General features: G+C 43.5%; 1 protein-coding gene and 1 non-coding gene across 2 annotated transcripts in view; one reads left to right on the top strand and one right to left on the bottom strand.

The window, feature by feature from the left end:
* Nucleotides 1-21,462, bottom strand: part of LOC124798457 (probable E3 ubiquitin-protein ligase HECTD2) — a 348,122-nt gene that overhangs the window by 192,384 nt on the left and 134,276 nt on the right.
* On the top strand, nucleotides 6,703-6,777 carry Trnat-cgu. Its single transcript has one exon. It is a non-coding gene; the product is annotated as a tRNA-Thr (tRNA).

Below are 21,462 nucleotides of genomic sequence, written 5' to 3'. Positions count from 1 at the left end.
CTCGCAGAGTAGGACAATTACGGGATTTTGAAAAAGTGATAATTTTTAATGTACAAAGCTTTTAAATATTCAACGCTTAGTACTAGTTTTATGAATTAGTGACGTAGTGATCTCCCCACTGGCAATAGATTCCGGACTAGTTACCCTTTCGGATCTCCCTGAGGGGACTACGAGTCAGGGCGTGGGACGTCAGAAGGTTGAACGTGGTAGGGAAGCTAGAAAATCTGAAAAAGAAAATGCAAAGTCTCCATCTAGATATAGAGGGGTTCAGGAAAGTGAAATGGAAAGACGACAGGGATTTATCATGAGATGACTGTAAGATAATATCAACAGCAGAAGAAAATTGTATAATGGGAGCAGGACTCGTTATGAATAGGAAGGTGGGGCAAAGAGTGACTTGCTTACTGTGAACAGTTCAGTGACAGGGTTATTCTCATCAGAACCGACAACAAACCAAAACCGACAGCGGTGGTTCAGGTATGCATGCCGGCGTCACAAGGTGAAGATGAAGAGACAGAGAATGTATATGAGGATTGGATTGGATTGTTTGGGGGAAAAGACCAAACAGCGAGGTCATCGGTCTCATCGGATTAGGAAAGGACGGGGAAGGAAGTCGGCCGTACCCTTCCAAAGGAACCATCCCAGCATTTGCCTGGAGCGATTTAGGGGCCCGCATCTCGTGGTCGTGCGGTAGCGTTCTCGCTTCCCACGCCCGGGTTCCCGGGTTCGATTCCCGGCGGGGTCAGGGATTTTCTCTGCCTCGTGATGGCTGGGTGTTGTGTGCTGTCCTTAGGTTAGTTAGGTTTAAGTAGTTCTAAGTTCTAGGGGACTGATGACCATAGATGTTAAGTCCCATAGTGCTCAGAGCCAGCCAGCCAGCCATTTAGGGAAATCACAGAAAACCTAAATCAGGATGGCCGGAAGCGGGGTTGAACCGTCGTCCTCCCGAATGCGAGTCCAGTGAGCTAACCACTGTGCCACCTCGCTCGGTGTATATGAGGACATTGAACGGATAATTGAGTACGTAAACGGAGATAAAAATCTAGTAGTCATGGGGGACTTGTAGGGGAAGGAGTAGAAGAAAGCGTTACGGGAGAATATGGACCTGCTAATAGGAATGAGACAGAAGAAAGACTAACTGAGGTCTGTAATAAATTTCAACTACTAATAGCGAATGCTCTGTTCAAGAACCTCAAGAGGAGGACATATACTTGGAAAAAGTCCGATAGATACCGAAATATTTCAGTTAGATTACATCATGGTCAGGCAGAGATTACGAATTCAGATATTCGATTGTAAGGCAGATATGGACTCAGGTCACAATTTGATAGTGGTGCTGAGTTGTCTGGAGTTTAAGAGAGGAGTCAGGTTCAAAATGGTTCAAATGGCTCTGAGCACTATGGGACTTAACATCTATGGTCATCAGTCTCCTAGAACTTAGAACTACTTAAACCTAACTAACCTAAGGACATCACACAACACCCAGTCATCACGAGGCAGAGAAAATCCCTGACCCCACCGGAAATCGAACCCGGGAACCCGGGCGCGGGAAGCGAGAGTGGTCAGGAAGTAACATTGTGCAAAGAAGTGGAACAGGCAAATACTAAGGAATGAAGAGATACAAAAGTTCTCTGACGCTACAGACACTGCATTAATTTATAGTTCAGCAGGTAGTTCAGTTGGAGAGGAATGGATATCTCTAAAAAGGGCAATCACAGACACTGGAAAGAAAAACATAGGTATGAGGACGGTAACTGCGAAGAAACCGTGGGTAATGCAAGAAATACTTCAGCTGATAGGCGAAAGAAGGAAGTCAAAAATGTTCTGGGCAGTTCAGGAACATAGAAATACAAGTTATTTAGGAGAAAAACAAATAGGAAGAGAAGGGAATCTTAGCCAAAATGGCTACATGGAAAATGTGAAGAAATCGAAAAAGCATTATTCTTGGAAGAACTGACGCAGCAGATAGGAAAGTCAAAACAACCTTCAGTGAAATTAAAAGCAAGGCTTTAACATTAAGAATGCGAAAAGAATGCTACTGTTAAATGCAAAGAGAGAGCGGATAGATGGAAAGAGAACATTGAATGCCTATGATGGTGACGATGATGTTTGGTTTGTGGGGCACTCAACTCCGCGGTTATCAGCGCCCGTATAAATTCCCAACCTTTGCTCAGTCCAATCTCGCCACTTCCATGAATGATGAGGACAACACAAACACCCAGTTATCTCGAGGCAAGTGGAAAAAATGGTTCAAATGGCTCTGAGCACTATGGGACTTAACTTCTGAGGTCATCAGTCCCCTAGAAATTAGAGCTACTTAAACCTAACTAACCTAAGAACATCACACACATCCATGCCCGAGGCAGGATTCGAACCTGCAACCGTACCGGTCACGCGGTTCCAGACTGTAGCGCCTATAACCGCACGGCCACTCCGGCCGGCCGAGGCAAGTGGAAATCCCTGACACCGCCGGGAATCGAACCCGGAACCCCGCGCTCGGGAAGCGAGAACGCGACCGCAAGGAGCGCCAGTATGAGAGGGAGGACTTGTCAGATGACGTGATAAGAAACAGGAGTCTATAAAGAAGAGGTAGGGGATCCAGTATTAGTGTCAAAATTTAAAAGAGATATGGAGGACTTGAGATCAAATAAGGCAGAAGGGATACATAACATTCCATCAGATAGAGTTAGATATCCAGCGATCACAGGTCCTGCAGACCACGCGCTGCTTCCACGATCTGCCTCCATTCCTTCCTGTTTTGTGCCCGGTTCCTCCAGGTGTCTTCAATCCACAAAGCTGCTAGGCCCTTCGCCAGGTCGTCCATCCAGCGTTGCCTTGGTCGTCCAATGTGGCGTTTGGTGTTTGGTTTCCCCTCTAGTGCTATCTTCGACTGTCTTCCATCTGGTATACGGGCTACATGGCCCACGCATTGCATTCTTTTCCTCGTGTTTTCTTGGTTGTCCCATCAGAAGGTAGATTTCCTCGTTTTTCCTCCTCCTCCATTCTCTGTTATCTAAAACTGGTCCCCGTATCCTCCTCATTACTCTTCTTTCAAATATTAATATTACTGCTGGGCATATCACTGTGTTGTAGATTTTCATCTTAGTGTTCACTGAGATCGATTTAGAACCGAGTGTCTCAGTGAGGGAATGCATGCATATCATTCCCACTGCTATTCTTTCCTTGATGACCATTTTTATGTTGTTGCCCGTGGTAAACTAAGATCCCAAGAATTTGAACTGGTGTACTCTCTAGAACCTCTTGCCATCTATCTCAAGAAATACTTCCTGCTCTTGTCTTCTTACTAATTGTATGAACTCTGCTTTGTCTTGATTCACTTTGAGCCCTGCCTTCTGTGCATAACTGTCCATTCCTTTCAATTCATGCTTTGATTCACTTAGTAGCACTATGTCATCTGGATATGCGAGACAATTTAAGTTACCGTCCACCTGTATTCCAGCCCACTCCTGTTGCTTACACCCTATTATTACTTTCTCTAAGATGACATTGAACAGAACCCATGAGAGAGCATCCCCTTGTCTGAGGTCTGTTTCAATCTCGAATGTTTCTGATGTGGCTTCTCAGAAACGTACTGCTGCCTTTGACCCTTCCATACAAGCTTGCACCATTCTCACTAGCTTCTCAGGGATTCTGAAATCACGCGTTGCACTGTATCGGCTATTCCTGTGGATACGGTCATTCGCACGTTGAAAATCGACGAACAGGCTGGAGATATCTTAATAATATTCCCAGCGTTTCTCAAACAAGTGTCTTAGTGTGAAAATGTGATCTATTGTCGATCGGTTTGGTCGAAAGCCAGCTTGATACTACTGTATGTTGTTCTCTATGAATGGTTGCAATTTTCTGAGGATAATGATGGACAGTACCTTATACGTTACATTCAACAAGCTGATTCCTCTGTAGTTACCACATTCCATTTTTTTCTTGTGTATTGGGCATATTATAGCCAATTTCTATTCTTCTGGCAGTGTCTCCTTCTCCCATATCAAATGGATCAGTTTACATATCTCTAAGTGTAAGCTCTCACCTCCCACCTTGATTAATTCTGAAGTTATTCTGTGCTCCCCTGGGGCTTTGTTGTTTATGAGTCCTTTGATTGCGATCTTCTAGTCTTCACTAACTTCCCATTCTTCTTCATCTTTCCTCCGTAGTGCCTGCAGGTAACATCTCATCTGGGTCTGGACAATTCAACAGTTCTGAGAAGCATTCTTTCCATCTTTCTACAATTCTTTCCTTGTCATTTATCAAGTTGCCGTTCTTATCTCTAATGAAAAAAGTTGGTCTCTGAGATACACGTTTCCAATTTTTTATGGACTGGAAGAATTGCCTTGAATTCTTGTTTTGGTTCTTTGTCTCAACTTGTTCTAGCAAACTGGTTGGATATATTCTCTTCTCTGCTCTTGGGATTCGCTTTGTCTCCCTTCTGACACTGATAAAATGTTCCCTTTTCTGCTCATTCTCCCTGTCAACTAGCCACTTCTCCCTCATCTTCCTTCTCTTTTCTGTAGCCTTCTGGCATATCTCGTTGAACCAATTCCTCTTCTTCATTATCTTCTTTCTTCCCAATATATACTCAGCTACATTCCATCAGAATTTCTAAAATCATTAGGGGAAGTGGCAACAAAACGACTATTCACATCGGTGTGTAGAACGTATGGGACCGGTGATACACCATCAGACTTTCGAATAAACATCATGCACACAATTCTGAAGAAGATAGCAATAGCTGCCAAGACCGAGAATAATGACACAATCAGCTTAACAGCACGTGCATCCAAGCTGCTGACAAGAACAATATACAGAAGAATGGAAAAGAAAGTTCTCTGTTAGATGACGACCAGTTTGGGTGTAGGGAAGGAAAGGGCACCAGAGAGGCAGTTATGACTTTGCTGTTGATAATGGAAACATGGCTGAAGAAAAATCAAGACACGTTCATAGTATTTGGCGCCCTGGAAAAAGCGTTCGACAATATAAAATGGTGCAGGATGTTCGATATCTTGAAAAAAATGGGGGTCAGCTATAGAGAGTGACGGGTAATATACATTACACACAAGAACCAAGAGGGAAAAGTAAGAGTGGAAGACCAAGAACGAAGTGCGCGGATTAAAAAGGGTGTAAGACAAGAATGCAGTATTTCACTCCAGCTTTCAATCTATACGTCGAAGAAGCAATTGTGAAAATAAAAGAAAGATGTAAGAATGAGGTTAGAATTCAGGGTGAAAGGATGTCAACGATAAGGTTTGATGATAACACTGTTGTTCTCAGTGAAAGTGAAGAACAATTACAGAATCTGCTGAATGAAATGGACTGACAGTCAATCGAAAGAAGACGAAAGTAATGAGACATACCAGAAATGAGAACGGCGAGAAGCTTAACATCAGAAATAGGGATCACGAAATAGAAGAAGTGAAGGAAATCTTTTATCAAGGTAGCAAAATAACTCTTGACGGACGGAGCAAGGAAGACATAAAAATCAGTCTACCACTGGCGGAAAGGTCATTCTTGGCCAAGAGAAGCCTACTAGTATCAAAATAAGTCTTAATTTGAGGAAGAACTTTCTGAGAATGTACGTTTGGAGCACGGCGTTCTATGGTATGACACAAGGACTGTGGGGAAACCAGAACAGAAGAGAATCGAAGCATTTAAGATGTAGTCTACAGAAGAACGTTGAAAATTTGGTAGACTGGTAAGAAATAAGGAGGTTCTGCACAGAATCGGCGAGGAAAGGAATGCATAGAAAACACTGACAAGGAGGTACAGGACATTTGTTAAGACACCAGGGAATAACTTCCTTGATACCAGAGGGAGCTGTAGAGGGTAAAATCTGTAGAGGAACACAAATATCGGAATATAGCCAACAAATAATGGAGGACGTAGGTTGCAAGAGCTACTCTGAGATGAAGAGGATAGCACAGGAGAGGAATTCGTGGCGGTCCGCATCAAACCAGTCAGAACACTCGTAAGTGGTGAGATGACGTTCAGTAGGCTGGAGCTCCACGATATCCTTCGAGTAGGGTGGAATCGTGTCCGGGTAGTGTGAGCAGTGTCGAATGTTGTCAAGAACCTCGTCCTGTTGCTCATCGCACTGAGAAGTGTCGTTTTAGACCGCGAAATGTGTGGAATTACCGCCCCAAGGGAAGCGGTGATTTCGTTGACGCACCTTATGCCACATCATAATGGCTTTTCGTGTAGGTTGTGAGTGGCGATGTGTCTGAAATGTTTTTCTCTGAAACTTTTTGGCAGATTAAAACTGTGTGCCGGACCGAGGCTCGAACTCGGGACCTTTGCCTTTCGCGGGCAAGTGCTCTATCATCTGAGCTACCCAAGAACAACTCACTCCCCGTCCTCACAGCTTTACTTCTGCCAGTACCTCGTCTCCTACCTTCCAAACTTTGCAGAAGCTCTCCTGCGAGCCTTGCAGAACTAGCACTCTTGAAAGAAAGGATATTGCGGAGACATGGCTTAGCCACAGCCTGGGCGATGTTTCCAGAATGAGATTTTCACTCTGCAGCGGAGTGTGCGCTGATATGAAACTTACTGGCAGATTAAAATTATGTGCCGGACCGAGACTGGAACTCGGGACCTTTGCCTTTCCTGCGAGCAGGAAAGCTTCTGCAAAGTTTGGAAGGTAGGAGATGAGGTACTGGCAGAAGTAAAACTGTTATGACGGGCCGTGAGTCGTGCTTGGGTAGCTCAGTTGGTAGAGCACTTGCCCGCGTAAGGCAAAGGTCCCGAGTTCGAGTCTCGGTCCGGCACACAGTTTCAATCTGCCAGGAAGTTTCATATCAGCGCACAATCCGCTGCAGAGTGAAAATCTCGTTATGTTTTTCTCTGCAACGCAAAGGGATCCGCATGATTTCAACGCTGGGTGTCTCAGTTGTGACCTAGACTGCAGAGACGTCAAAAGAAGGTGAACTGTGGGTAAGAGGGCGTGTGCCGATCACCCCATTTTGTGACACGTCTACGATGGCTATGTGTAGAATTGTAGTGGAATTTGGTACCAGTATGACATAATTCACTCAACTTACACCTCACATGAACATCTGAGCTGTGTCCTTTCTTTCGTATGTGTAGATACCTTGCTGTCTGAAGTATCACCGAGTCCGAGGTTGACATTCTTTTGCACCGTTACAGACATTAGCTGTAGGAAAACCTTGAGCCAAATTTCAAACTTTTTTTGCGCAGTGTATAAAACCTTCTACATCTACATGATTACTCTGCGATTCACATTTAAGTGCTTGGCAGAGGGTTCATCGAACGACAATCATACTATCTCTCTACCATTCCACTCCCGAACAGCGCGCGGGAAAAACGAACACCTAAACCTTTCTGTCCGAGCTCTGATTTTTCTTATTTTATTTTGATGATCATTCCTACCTATGTAGGTTGGGGTCAACAAAATATTTTCACATTCGGAAGGGAAAGTTGGTGACTGAAATTTCGTCTTTGCTTTAATGACTTCCATCCCAACTCGCGTATCATATCTGCCACACTCTCTCCCCTATTACGTGACAATAAAAAACGAGCTGCCCTTTTTTGCACCCTTTCGATGTCCTCCGTCAATCCCACCTGGTAAGGATCCCACACCGCGCAGCAATATTCTAACAGAGGACGAACGAGTGTAGTGTAAGCTATCTCTTTAGTGGACTTGTTGCATCTTCTAAGTGTCCTGCCAATGAAATGCTACCGTTGGCTCGCCTTCCCCACAATATTATCTATGTGGTCTTTCCAACTGAAGTTGTTCGTAATTTTAACACCCAGGTACTTAATTGAATTGACAGCGTTGAGAATTGTACTATTTATCGAGTAATCGAATTCCAACGGATTTCTTTTGGAACTTATGTGGATCACCTCACACTTTTCGTTATTTAGCAACTGCCACCTGCCACACCATACAGCAATCTTTTCTAAATCGCTTTTCAGCTGATACTGGTCTTCGGATGACCTTAGTAGACGGTAAATTACAGCATCATCTGCGAACAGCCTAAGAGAACTGCTCAGATTGTCACCCAAGTCATTTACGTAGATCAGGACCAGCAGAGGTCCCAGGACGCTTCCCTGTGGAACACCTGATATCACTTCAGTTCTACTCGATAATTTGCCGTCTATTACTACGAACTGCGACCTTTCTGACAGGAAATCACGAATCCAGTCGCACAACTGAGACGAAACCCCATAGGCCCGCAGCTTGATTAGAAGTCGCTTGTGAGGAACGGTGTCAAAAGCTTTCCGGAAATCTAGAAATACGGAATCAACTTGAGATCCCCTGTCGATAGCGGCCATTACTTCGTACGAATAAAGAGCTAGCTGCGTTGCATAAGAACGATGTTTTCTGAAACCATGCTGATTACGTATCAATAGATCGTTCCCTTCGAGGTGATTCATAATGTTTGAATACAGTATATGCTCCAAAACCCTACTGCAAACGCCCATTGTTTCTTTTATGAGTTTGATTCTGCCTCATGAGGGGCAGTCATAACGTTTTAATCATCATTTCGAAAATATCAAGTATTCTTAATTGCTCTTTTCTTTATTTGCGAATACATATCTGCAGTCTTGGTACACAATGAAACCACGCGCCGAAGCACCATAGCACGGTGTTGCAGGAGCGCAAACAGAATGCCGTTGCCCATCTCGCTTTTATCGATGGGCTGTGTCATTTTGTTATGAGTCCTGTAACACCGAGCGTCTGTGTCGCAGTTCCGTCGTGTACCAGGTTTGGAGACCTTTAATTGCAACTAAACCAAAGAGTCGTTAAGAACTCTACATTTTTTCGAAATGACGATTTTAAACTTTATTGCTACCCTTCGCACTTTTACTGTTAAAGAAAGGAAATGCCCGACCCGAACAGAATTAATCACCGATATAGTCACGTTCTGAGTATGACGAATGAAGGAGTTTTTTGCCTGATTACGGAATATCGTGACGAAGCGAAAAAGTACCTGTAGCTTTCTCCGTGTTATTAGAAGTCAGCTTGTAGTGCTTGCCTCGAGATAACTGGGTGTTTGTGTTGTCCTCATCATTCATGGAAGTGGCGAGATTGGACTGAGCAAAGGTTGGGAATTAATACGGGCGCTGATAACCGCGGAGTTGAGTGCCCCACAAACCAAACATCATCATCACCATCATAGGCATTCAATGTTCTCTTTCCATCTATCCGCTCTCTCTTTGCATTTAACAGTAGCATTCTTTTCGCATTCTTAATGTTAAAGCCTTGCTTTTAATTTCACTGAAGGTTGTTTTGACTTTCCTATCTGCTGCGTCAGTTCTTCCAAGAATAATGCTTTTTCGATTTCTTCACATTTTCCATGTAGCCATTTTGGCTAAGATTCCCTTCTCTTCCTATTTGTTTTTCTCCTAAATAACTTGTATTTCTATGTTCCTGAACTGCCCAGAATGTTTAACAGCGACAATACCTTAAGGTTGCTTCGGCTTTCATAGGAAGAACGCCGCGCAGTCCATTAAAACTTACGGTCAGCGGCAAGCAATTTTACTGCTTTCACGAGTTTAAAAAAGAGCGAGTGCTTCAGCAGGACAGGCGAGACTGACAAATTAAGCCATTAGGATAGCGGCCCGAGAACAACGGTCTTTGTGCGTTACGGAGGACGCTAACTGGAGCGAGGAAGCTCCAGAAGGCCACACATACGGTACACGGAGCGAGCTGCTGACCAGCGAGCAGGAGCCGTTGCAGGAGGCACCGGATGTGGGCTGCCGCGACCTAGGGGCGGGAAAAACTGACCAGTTACCACCGATACCGGTATTTTAGTTACAGATAAACGGGATTTTTTAGGTATTTGTTTGTCCTATGTTGGAAGAGGTGCATTTCATTTTTTACTAATAACTGGTTAAAAAATCGAAACATTAGTTACCCGTAGCTGCCATGTTAAAATTCTTGGCTCTTAAATAAACCTTCCTTACAAAAAGAGTAACTTTTCAGAATGAGATTTTCACTCTGCAGCGGAGTGTGCGCTGATATGAAGCTTCATGGCAGATTAAAACTGTGTGCCGGACCGAAACTCGAACTCGGAATCTTTGCCTTTCGCTGTTAAGTCCTCTACCATTGAGCTACCCAAGCACGACTCACACCCCGGAGTGTGTGTCGTGCTTGGGTAGCACAGATGGTAGAGGACTTGCCCGCGACAGCCAAAGGTCCCGAGTTCGAGTTTCGGACCGGCACAGATTTTTAATCTGCCAGGAAGTTTCATATCAGCGCACACTCCGCTGCAGAGTGAAAATTTCATTCTGGGGAACATCCCCCAGGCTGTGGCTAAGCCATGTCTACGCTTATCCTTTCTTCCAGTAGTGCTAGTTCTGCAAGGTTCGCAGGAGAACTTCTGTGAAGTTTGGAAAGTAGGAGACGAGGTACTGACGGAAGTAAAGCTCTGAGGACAGGGTGTGAGTCGTGCTTGGGTAGCTCAGATAGTAGAGCACTTGCCCGCGAAAGGTAAAGGTCCCTAGTTCGAGTCGCGGTCCGGCACTCAGTTTTAATGTGCCAGGAAGTTTCAGAGTAACTTTTATTGGTAAAATTCCCATTCCTTTGAAAATATTGCGTCGTAGTATAAAATGGGAAAAGGGATCAGTGCTCTTTTAATAAAAATGCCGACAGAAACGAGCAACAGACACATGTCATAAGAATTAATTCAGCGTTGCTGGGACAGTAAAGTACCTGTTACCACGTGGCGTGGCCTCTTAGATGGCACGCTTTTACTTGCGGTGTGCAAAGCTTGCCCCATCTGACCTATACGGTAGTTTCTCACTGTCGTCGTAGGACATCTGTTGTATTACAGAATGACACCATCCCTTGTCCGAAAGAATTTTCTAAGTGCGGCGACAGTGAAATGCGTCAGGAAAATAATACGAGCGTACGGAGTATCGGAACCGCTGTGAGACTGGACCAAAAAGTCTGTCAGACAGAACACAGCATGCCACTTCCAACGGAGAGAAATCTTCAGGTACAAAAGTAACTTCGAACATATCTCAAGGGAGTGTTACAGAGCCGTTACTTTTTACAATATACATTCATAACCAGAAAAAAAACAGAACACCTTGAACGACTATAGATAGGACGTTCACATTCATAAGACATGTACATTAGTATGTTTTGCAAAAATTATTAGCATTTGAACCATGTCGGTCTGTATGTTCAAGGTCAACATCGATATCGCGGCGCAACACCACCTACCGGTAATGTGTACCTGTGGCTCTTGCTGTCGTTATAAACCGAAGGTAATGGATCAGTGCGACTTGAGCAGACGTATGCGCGAACCGTAGCGTCATATCAGTGAGTCTGAAAGAGGACGCATTATTGGCATGAGAGAGTGTGATACATCCATCCGGGAAATTGCTGCTCGTGTGCGACAAAGTGTTTCGGCATTGTAACGGGTATGTGCAGAATGATTCACGGAAGACCTTAGAACGCGAACAGATGGGTCAGGTAGTACCACCCAGACCACCCCCACTCCCACTGTCACCAGAGAAGGTCTACGCCTCATCTGAATGGCATGCAGGACAGATCTGCGTCCTCCTCTGCTCTGGCGAAACAATGAAATAATATATCAGATAGTACACCGTCAGGGGTGACAGTCCGCCTTTGTTACGGCTTGGGTTACGTGCGTGTCGTCCACTTCTCCGCCTATGATTCAAATGGCTCTGAGCACTATGGGACTTAACTTTTGATGTCATCAGTCCCCTAGAACTTAGAACTACTTAAACCTAACCAACCTAAGGACATCACACACATCCATGCCCGAGGCAGGATTCGAACCTGCGACCGTTGCGGTCGCGCGGTTCCAGACTGTAGCGCCTAGAACTGCTCGGCCACCCCGGCCGGCGCCTATCTTTGACGAATGTGCAGAAGCATGCTAGACGGCAATGGTGTACGGAACGACGTCACTAGGGACAGGAATGGCATCAGATATGTTTTCGAACGAATCCAGGTTCTGTTTGTTTGAAAATGATGGAGGTATTTTGGTTCGCCGCAGTCGGAGCGAGTGGCATCACAGTGACTGCATTCGCACAAGACATACAGGGCCAATTCAAATCCTTATAGTGTGGGGTGCTGTTTCGTGTTACAAATCAACATTTTTCAAGTAAAACCTGAATTAAATATTGATACTTTCAATTTTGCTGTAAGTACTGTTTATTTTTAAGGAACTGACAGGAGGATAAATATATAGAACTAAAATGTAGAGCAGGCTACGCGACCTTATATCGTCACTCAGTTCTAAACGGTTCGCCGCTTCCGGTTTCTAAGGGAATCTAGTAACACAAGCCTATCGAAATTCGGTAACGCCCGATACGTACGCAACACACCTAACGCACAGGTGACGTGGTTACAATGTTTACAAGGAAAACTACCGTAGTCTTACTTGAGATAGTCTACGTTAGTCTATGGTGTAATGATTCTGTTGTACAATTTTTCCACTGGTACACACGGGCACACGGAGTACAGATTTACATGAAGCAGAAGTAGTGTGGGACTTGCGTAATGCATTCCTTCGACATGTAAGACACTAGACAGATGACTCCATTGTATCGCAAAGTGACCTGGCACCAAAAGAACCACCATTTGAGAACCTTCTAAATACCAATGCAGCAAGTCGTACTGCTACAATCAGGAAACTTACAAATTCCCCAAACCGATTTTTAATTGTTTTTTCCTTTAGTGTTTGTTTCGTCAATCTGTGATTCGTCAATTACTTTTAGTTTAACGACTGGTATGCTAAGAAAGATGGTCTTGTATATCATCTCTCTGTGAATCTTAAACCTTTTGTTTCATGTGTATTCGAGGTTTAATAATTTATGCTTGGTGTTTCTGAAGCGCAGATAACAGCTTTTCCAGAATTTCTCTGGAAAATGTTAGTGAACTGCTCAGATAGCACGCTTAAGCGTCCACTGTATGAGACCAACGGTTGTTATTCGGTACACGAATTCGATCAACTCCGTCTCTAAAGCAAGTGCCCCGTCGGCTTCGCTCTAAATTATTTGAACATGTTAATATTAGATGCATAACTATTGAGTAAAAGCGATGGAGTTGTACATAAGTTTTGGGAAAAAGGCATCCGTTACAAAATATTGATGAAGAACATGTGAAGCAAAAAGTTAAGAATCAAAAGCTAGAATTACAAAATTGTTTGCATCTCAAAAGTTCGTAAATAAAAACCGAAAGGGAAAACGGTATAACGAACCAGAGCATTCAACCTACCATTTACAATGGACAGTAAGTTGGAACTTGATAAGTATTAGGGAGACTGCGGTTGCGCAATCGCGTGAATCGATTGGCGTGACACCAATGTTTTGTTTCACCTACAATTACGTTTCGAACGCGAAGTGTAGCGTGTTTCTTCATATTAAGACTGTCAATCACCATTCATGTTTTAGGTGTTATTATTAAAAAAAGTGTGACAGTAATGTCGATTTAGTAGACTTTGCCTTTGCCATTGTCAAAACTGGTGACGTTTCCGTTTGTCTGCCGATTTCAGTTGCACTTGGACTTATTACGTCACGTCGGCTCAGTCAAATATAAACTTGCGTTAGAATGCACGACACATCTTTGTCTGCGAGTATTCTTGTGTTTGATTAGCTATGGTTTGTGGTGAGATAGACGTATCGAATCAGATTTCATCTCTGATTGTACACATATTTTTCTATCGTGTATGTTGTACTTGGAATAATGTTATATTCAAAAGTGCAACGTGACTGCGAAAGAAAGATAGGCAGAGTACCCTGTCTAAAAGCAATAACTGAAATTCAAGAATATCTCCTACTTTTGAGCAGTATTATACTTAGCATCTGAAACTTATGGGTAAAGTAAAATTCGACTTTACATTCTAAAACAATATTACAGATCATAATAGTTGGTTTACATGCCCTGCATTTGGTTGTCTCTGTGGTTATTATGGTACTTTCTAAGTGCAGAAATTTCAAACCTTAGTCTGTCCGCATGTCTCCGTAATCGTTATGGAACAGCGAAGCAACAAGAAGAGGAGAAACAGTGAAATGTCACGTGGCCTTTACTGTACGCTGTTAGCGATGTATCTTGATATGGATCTGCCTATTGGGCAGCAGCACCCACCTCTGTGACCGAACTTGACACATCTCTGCTGAACAACCTCTGTTTTGACTTTCCAGGGAATAACTGTGCCGAGTTGAACAGTGTTTTCAACATTCACCCTATGGTACAACCATGTACCACCGACTCCTGTTGCACAGCTTCAGCAACTTGAATAAGACCGCACTGTAGGCCTGCAGGAAGCTGGTTGGCTGTATCGACAGATTGCTGCGCACGTCGTGCGCAGTGTATTGGCGGTGTGTCGTCGCTTCCAACAGTGGTCTGTGGAAAATTCCCGCACCTGTAGACCAAGTACTGGACGTCTGCGTAGAACAGGGGCACGTCAAGATCGACGCATTTTGCGAGCAGCGGTGGCCGACCGAACGTTATCCAGGGACGAAATCCAGGGACACATTACACCTGCAATGTCATCAGGGACCAAGGGGAACCGTCAGCTTACAGCAGTATTATGATCATGCGTGCCTCTGGCCAGGCTACAAATGAAACCACGAACCCGCCAATAATGGCTACTGCGGTGTCGTGTAAGAGTTGACTGGAGAGTGGAATAGCGTTCTGTTGTCGTCAGCGATGGGACTTGGTTCTGTCAGCGTGCGAATGACGGACGTACACTTGTAGGCATACATCTGGTGAACTGCCTATTCTAAAGTGAATTCGCCCGCAACACACAGGTACCATCTTAGGCTTCATGGTGTGGGGAGTATGAGTTAGAGCAGCAGGGTAAAGAAACCAGTGCCCGCTCCGTTGCATGGGCTACTGCCATTTCTTCGACAGGAAGGGCGCGCGTGTCCACATACGGCTGCTGCGACTCAACGTGTTCTTCGTGGTGTACACTAACTGCGCTGGACAGCAAAATCAGCAGGTCTCTCGCCAGTTGTATACATATGGCACATGATGAGATGCGAACTTAATCGTCCTTCTTAAGGCCATCAAAAACCATTGCCGAACTGCAACAAAAGGCACAAGATGCTTGGGACACTATCGCAGGATGCCGTTCGGCACCACACCTGCGTTTCCGCTGGAGGGGGGATATACTGTGTATAGATGCGACTTCGTCGCGTGTGTTTCATTTGGTTTGCATTTTTTATCATATACTCCTACAATGATGAATTGCCTGTCAACTCACTTGTCAATAAAATGACCTTCTTGAGGATGTTGAATTTTTTTCCGGCAGTGTAGAAAGATAAGGTTGGAGCAGGAGTAATTAATACAAGTGACTGACTTCGGTGTATTAGGAGGATACAGGTGCGATGCACCTACAAAGGTGTCCGTTTTTTTTCTTTTTTTGCTATCGTTTCGGCCTGCTATGGACCAAGAAGATTTTTATCTCTTCCCTGATTGTGTTTTCCTCTTTCGCCAGTAGATTTTCATTTTCGCTGACTGTGCTTCTTTTCTCTGTTTTGACCATTTGCAGGCAGGACGTGGAACTGGCGTAGTAAGCGAAATACGGTTTTTAGTAATTCTGACTTTTTCTCTGAAAACTTCTCGATCCTGAATGTCATCAAATGAAATTTCAGCTTCCTGTAAATCCTTTTTAACTTGGCTTGCACATTTTGAATACGATTTTGTTTTTGAAATTGATGAATGTATACGATGAGTAAGTCTTTGCGGGTTCATTCTTTCCAGATGACCAAAAGACATCATTCTCCTCTTCCTCATGCTATAACAATGTCTTCTGTATGTTCGTATAATTCACAGTTGTGTCTTCGGCGGAAATCTCCGTTTTCTTTGATAGGGCCAGGGATTTTCCTCAAAATTTTTCGGTCTTTTATTTCAAATTTTCGTAGTGGTCCTTTCTTCGTCATGTTTAAACGTTCTGATCCACACAAAGCTGACGGTCCAATTAAGGTGTTATAATGACAAAGTTTTAGGTTTAAAGACAGGCTTTTGCTTTTGTATAAATCTTTGTACAGATGAAAAGCACCTCCTAGTTTAGAACACCTACTTTCTACAGCTGCATCTTCTGAACCGTCAGGTGTAATTATTTCTCCAAGATATTTAAAATTCTTCGACTGCTTGATTTTCTCCTGTTGTATTTCAATATGAGGAGGAAAATCAAGCTTTTCTTTTGGATTTTCAGCATTCAGTAGGGATGAAAAGTAATTTCCAAAAGCTGCAGCACATGATATGCCATTCACATTTAGTTTTCCATGGAGCCCTCTTATATATGACTTAAGAGGTTTAAACTTCGATAGTCGTGATGTCTTCTAAAATTTGCTTCTATTTCATCGATTTGGTTTTTGTTGAAGAGTCTCTTACTTGTTCTCAATACTTTTGATGTATCTTTCCTGATCTTGAAGAAGTTTTCGTGATTTTCGGTGGTTTTCTTGCTATTCCATTTTATCCAAGCCTGTCTTCGCTTTTCAATTGTTTCATTACAATCTTCGTTCCACCACGGGTGTTCATATTTTTTATTCGTCAGTATAGTTTCAGTGGTTGATTGTACAATGACTTCTTTAATTCTGTTCCAGTCTGTTTTATTTGATTTGCTGTGTAGAGTTTCTGTTAACTTGTTGTTGACATCTATCAGTTTACTTATATCAAATTTTGGAGGTCTGCTTTTTCTTGAAATATTGGAAAGGTTCTTTCGGCTATCTGGGATGATATTCATTTTTACCAGAGACAAGTAATGATCAGAATTAATGTTGGCATTCCTCAAAACTTTAACATTGAAAATTTACCTGGTGGATTTTTTAGAAATAGCTAGATGGTCAGCTGGAATTCTCTAAACATTGCGCTAGGGTGTTTCCAAGTTTTGGCTTTTCGAGGTAGACGCTTGAAGGCTGTGGATTTTAAAAGAAGATCACAGTTCTTACAATTATCAATTAGTCGCTCACCATTTTTATTTGTTCTTTTATGTGCAGGGTAGTCGCCAACAATTTGCTTATACTTTTTTTCTCTACCAATTTTGTGCATTAAAATCACCCATCAAAATTATAGAATGGTGTTTTGGAACTTTGTCAGTTGTTCCTTCAAGTCTTTCCCAAATTTTGTCGACTGATTCTGATTCTTTTTTGTTTGATTCATTTGTGGGAGCATGGAAATTTACTATCGTATAAGCTTTATTCATAGATCTGAAAAACAGTGTTGACATTCTTCCACAACTTGAAGAGAAATCCAAGACTGAATCGATCACTTTCTTGTTGACAATAACGCAAGTGCCTAGATGTGGTATATTTTTTGTGACTCTGTTGCCAAGTTTTCCTTTGAATATTTTAAAGTCTTCTTATTCAAAACAACATTCATCTGTGAATCTGGTCTCCTGTGCAGCTGATAACGGCACATTTTTTCTCTTAGTATGTCTAACGTTTGTTTTTATTTTCCAACTTGAGGAAGAGAGTTTATATTTATGGTTGCCAAGAAAGTCGTAGGTTTCTTATGACATGATGTTGCAGACTCCCCAGAATCCGCAGGTCTACTTGTCCCATGAACGGGAGTGGATTGGTTACCACCTGGGATATGTAACGCAAGAGTTTGTGTTTCCATCATGAAAAGAGAATAAAAATAAAAATAAGGAAATTTTGGGTTATCCCGAAGGATAACGGGGTTTTATCTAATGAGGAAGTGAGCTCACAGTGTGTGAAATTCAGCCGCCCATTCTGGGTCACACGCTGTTCATTCTGAGACAGACGCTACAGTTTAATAGTTTTGGTCCTCCCTGGCTATTTCATTTCACCAGTATCATCCATATCTGGGAGATGTTCCCCTATCCGCCACCCGGGGAGGGGCCCGATGGGGGACTAGTAAACCCCACACATCATGTGTTTAGTGATGATGGTTCCTCCACCCTTTCTGCCGTTAGGTGTCACTAATCACCTTCTCCCGTCTTCCAGGAGGTTGACCATCCCAGATGAGAAGTATAGGGTTGGGAAATGAAAGACCCCTAGCCCTCGAAACCTAATAGCACCAGGGTCGGAAAGAAACAAGAGGTGGCCGAGGATGGCCAGATAGGAAAGACAAAAGTGAGGAGCCTGGCATAAGTAAGTGGAAGCAATGCCAAGACTCAGTTCGGGGCCCCGTGGTCACCAGCCACGTACTCACTAGGTGTGAGTCCCTGGGGGAACAAAGGAGTCCGCTTACAAATAACTTGTGCGCCCCCTCTTAGAACATTGTTCACGTATGTGGGACAAATACCAAATGGGACTAACAGAGGAAACTGAGCGAGACAATGAAGGGTGGCAGGAACGACCACCGGTCTGCGTCACGGAAATGCTGAAAAACCTCAATTGGCAGACGCTTGATCCAGCAAAAGCCTTCTTAGAAAGTTTCAAGAACCTGTAAAGAACGTGGAGACATTCTTCATCTCCCTACTTGTCGCTCCTCTGTGGGTCGTGAAAATTAGACTAATCACAGCACGCAGAGAGGCAGTCATTCTTCCCATGCTCCATACGCGACTGGAGCAGAAGGAAACCCAAATGCGTCGTACCACGTTAAATACCGTAAGACTCCCCAACTGTGTTACATGCTCCCTACGTACTATGAGACACTCACGGATTTTGATATGCAGACTTCTCTACTGACTGTGATGATCACCATAAAGTATCGGAAAAAATTCGGGAGGCTGCGGCACACGTCTGGTAGAGGTGGAACAGATTCCACGTGGTATCTGCCTAAACTACGTGTTTCTACACGTACAAACCCCAGTGTGAGTTGTTCATGTGTTATTAACATATAGCTTCCTCTGACTTCGCTATATCCAGTGTCCTGAGAAATCTGGTAAGTCTGTATGTTCCTTTGAATAGTTTCAGGTACAAAATGCGACGTTTAGTCATTTTAATTGTTTGTTCATTCAGGTTTTGTGGCCATTTATAGGAAAAATTAGAAGTTAGGTATCCCACAATGTGACACTAGCCTTCCCAGTTCTGCGGCATTTAGGTGACGTATTTTAGTGCTCACTGTCCCGTAATAGTTTTCTGACGTGGTAGCTAGTAGAAGAAAGGTGAGTAGTCGGCCACAAAATTATTTAGCGGATTTTCTGAAAAGGATCTTGGATGACACGGAGAATAAAAGGATCATAGCTCGTCATGCTGATAAAAGATATGGAGAAAAGCGAAATAAGATTCACAAAACGATGAAAATGAAAAAGGAAATACTGTTGGAAATTATAGTCCGGGCTCATGCTTTGTACTGCCGACGGGGTAGGAGAAGCATCGGCGTGAACTATGACCAAAGTAGGAAAATTCTGCAAGGGGCTCTACTCTCCTGATGTTGATATAAGGCGTACGAAATTGTTCGCCGAATGGACCCATCACGAGAGATCACTGCAAGTGTCCTTGTAGCCGAGCTAAGCGGTGAATTTTCTTGTTCAAATGGCTCTGAGCACTATGGGACTCAACTGCTGTCATTAGTCCCCTAGAACTTAGAACTAGTTAAACCTAACTAACCTAAGGACATCACACACATCCATGCCCGAGGCAGGATTCGAACCTGCGACCGTAGCGGTCTCGCGGTTCCAGACTGCAGCGCCAGAACCGCGCGGCCACTTCGGCCGGCGAATTTTCTTGTTCATTTCCCTTTCTTTCACGTACGCGCGGGTGCGCGCTTGTGTGTGTGTGTGTGTGTTTGTGTATGTGTGAGAGAGAGTTTTCCTGTTCTTACACTAACCATTTGATTTGTTTTTGAAATTTATACCTGAAGGTTCATTTTTTCAAATTTTTGTTTATTAAAATTGTTATTTTGTAGCAAGCAGAATATGTAGATTCCAATAAAGGCACTACAACAATGTGACACATACGCTATTGTGTTTTCTATGTAAAATGAGGAATGTCACATAGTTTGGCAACAACCACTCCGAACGATGTGACAGACAAAACAAACTCCCCACCCATCAAGTAAGTGATAGATGCACCCGGTCACAAATCAGCATGTGATGCAATGGTTTGTGGACGACAGCACTCCTGAAATGTACCAGCCTGCCCAAAGTCTCGACCTAAACCTCATGGAACACCTTTGGGGTGAGCTACAACGTCGACTTCTCTCCTGATCCTAGCCTTCAACGTGACTACGTTCCTTGGTTATGGCTTTAGGAAAAAAAATGGGCTGCCATTCCTCCACTAACATTCAGAGACTTCACTGAAAGTTCTCCCCGGCAGAGCTCAAGTCGTCATAAAGGCGAAGGTTGGACACGACCAATATTAATGTCCACTAATAGGTGTGCAGATACTTTTGATCACTATGGAAAACTCGACCCAGGAACATTCTTCTTCTCTTCTTTCTGCGAGTTTTCTACACTATGCGGCATCCAGGCTTCCATCTCCTTCTATCTTGACAGTACTCTTCTTGCAAGGCTCTGTCCTGCATCGCATGCCTCACTTCACCGCTCCAATGTGGCCGAGGTCTTCCTCCTTTTCTGTGACGTGGAGGTCGCTAGTACCACATTTTAGAAGGCCATCTTTTCTCTGGCATTCCTCTAAGGTGTCCATACCGTGGTACCCATTTATCCCATTTATTTTCAATTGCATCTACAATATCCTTTGCAATTCCCATCTGTTCTAGTGGGACTTCATTTCTTATTTTGTCTCTTGCTATTACTTCAAAACTCGGTCTCCAACGTTTCATTTCCATTGCCTTAAATTTCCTCTCGTTGACCCTGTAGACTTCCCACGTTTTAGCACCATACAGGACAATGCTCTCTAGTAGAGTTTTGTATGCCCTCCTTTTCATATTTTCCGCTAACCAAGTATTCAGACTTCGTAAAGTTAATTTTCATGCCCCACTTCTCATATTCTTCTTTAAGCTTCCAAACATATAAGACACATCCTCCTCTTCCTCGGCGAAGACGACTTGATCGTCGGCAAAATTCAGGGAGAACAGGATGTCATCACCTACGCTAATTCCCATGTTTTTGCACTTTTGCAAATCTTCAGTGCTTCGTTAAAAATATTTTAAATAAGACACTAAACAGCGTCCTTTTCTGCCCTTTTTTAACCTTAAATTTCTGTGATAGTAACTTCCCAGCATTAATAAACAAGTGTTATCTGAATACAGCTTTCTAACCCGTTGTACATAACATTTGTGAATGTTCTGCTTATTCATTACTTCCCACATCCAAGAAAGCGGTACACTGTCATAAGCGACTGATGACCATGGATGTTAAGTCCCATAGTGCTCAGAGCCATTTCAACCATTTGAACTGTCATAAGCCTTCTGCAAGTCTCTAGAAACCATGTGCGTCTCCAAGTTTTGTGCCAGTCTCTTGTCAGTCACCTGTCTAATGCTGCAGATATTATCTATACAAGACCTCCTTGCCCGAAAGCCACTCTGTTCTTCTACGGGGTGTTCAAAAAGTCTCTCCGCAGTGACATATGATTGTTAGCCGCGCGTGCCGTGTGATTGTTCGCCTGCCCGGATTACTTCCCTTCAAGTGGACTCTC

Source organism: Schistocerca piceifrons, chromosome 1 (assembly GCF_021461385.2).
Source record: "Schistocerca piceifrons isolate TAMUIC-IGC-003096 chromosome 1, iqSchPice1.1, whole genome shotgun sequence".
NCBI lineage: Eukaryota > Metazoa > Arthropoda > Insecta > Orthoptera > Acrididae > Schistocerca > Schistocerca piceifrons.
This window is presented reverse-complemented; position numbering and strand designations above follow the sequence as displayed.